We start from the raw sequence: 1,472 nt of genomic DNA on the forward strand, positions 1-1,472 counted from the left end.
CCCAGTACTTGAGAGGCAGAGACAGGTGGATCTCTGTGAGTTTGAGGCCAACCTGGTCTACAGAATGAATTCCAGGACAGCCAGGGCTGTACAGGGAAACCCTGTCTCAAAAAGTCAAAAAAAATGGTAATCAACTATAGTGCACTTAGCACACGGTTTATTTTCCTATTTTGGAAGCCACTGGCTTCTCACCATGTCCTCCTTTACCTTCCCTGGCTAAGGTAACCATCATTTCTGCTAATTTTAGCATCTCCAGTCTCTTCCCCTCCATTCTGTTTTCAGCATCCCACCAGAGCATCTATTTAAAATGCACAGTTAACTGTGTCACTACCTTACTCAATGCCTTCCTATGGTTCCCCGTACTTTTAGAGCCTGGCATTCAGGACTGCATGGTAAGGCCCCCAACCTTAGTTTTCACTTGTCTCTGTGCTTCTCCCCTAACTTGTTCTTTCACCAGACATTAGCCCGACTACTCCAAGCCTTTGTTTCAAGGCCCCTGTGTAACTGAGTGTTTCGAGTCCCAGTCTTTGATTGTGGCTCCCCTCAACTTTCCTGGCTTGGTTGACTCAAAAGATATAAATAAGAAATGCCTCATTGGAGAGCAAGGAAGGCTCTACTTCAAACGCTCCCCAGTGGTGGTCCCATTTGTCATCATTTGCTTCAATTCCTGTGGAATGGAACTGACTCCCACTTTGGATAAACGTTGTCATATCTCCAAGTCACCTTAGTTTGCTCCGAGGGAGATCAGCAAGGTACCTGGCCCACACTAAATGTCCGATATACTTTCCTTGAATGAATGAGACCCCAAAGGGAGAGCAAGAAGCAGAAAGGAGAGCTCAGGCATCTTTGTGGTCTTTGTGGGAAGAGAATGACTCTCGGGTGGTTCGGGAGGATGGGTTGGAGGAGGGGAGACTCAGAATGGGTTCCATAGAGCTAGAAGCACCACTGTTTGATGTCATCTAGAGTTTCTACCCATGGGTTTAGACTCTTCTCGTCTTTCTCGGGCAGAGGTGGGAAATGGGAGACACCTATGATACTAATTTAACAACCCTGAAATTCTTGATGCTGTGTTGCAGCGACACGTCTGCTTAAGCCTCCAGGTCAGCTCCAACCTCTAGGCCCTTGCCCTGTCAAGACTCTTCTATAGCCTGTCCTTCTTTACACTGACCCAACTGACCCCTTGTGACGTCTCTTCCTTCCCTTACTATCCAGACAGTATCTCTTCTCTTTCCTTCCTCTCATCTGCCCAGTGCCCTCCTTCTCCCCCCACCTCCGCTCTGTCTCCAGCTTTTTTTGGCTGCTGTCTCTTTCCCCTCCACCTCCTCCCTCCTTCCTTGACGCTGAATAATCAGGCCTAGCTGTCCTGGTTTCTGGAAATACTCATGTGTGGGCAGTGGTTCAGGGATGCAATAAGGGATGGATAGAAGCTTTTGGGCTGCCCCAGACTGCCAGTGCAAAGATACTAAGATTCA

Source organism: Arvicanthis niloticus, chromosome X (genome assembly GCF_011762505.2).
Source record: "Arvicanthis niloticus isolate mArvNil1 chromosome X, mArvNil1.pat.X, whole genome shotgun sequence".
In the NCBI taxonomy this organism is placed as follows: Eukaryota; Metazoa; Chordata; class Mammalia; order Rodentia; family Muridae; genus Arvicanthis; species Arvicanthis niloticus.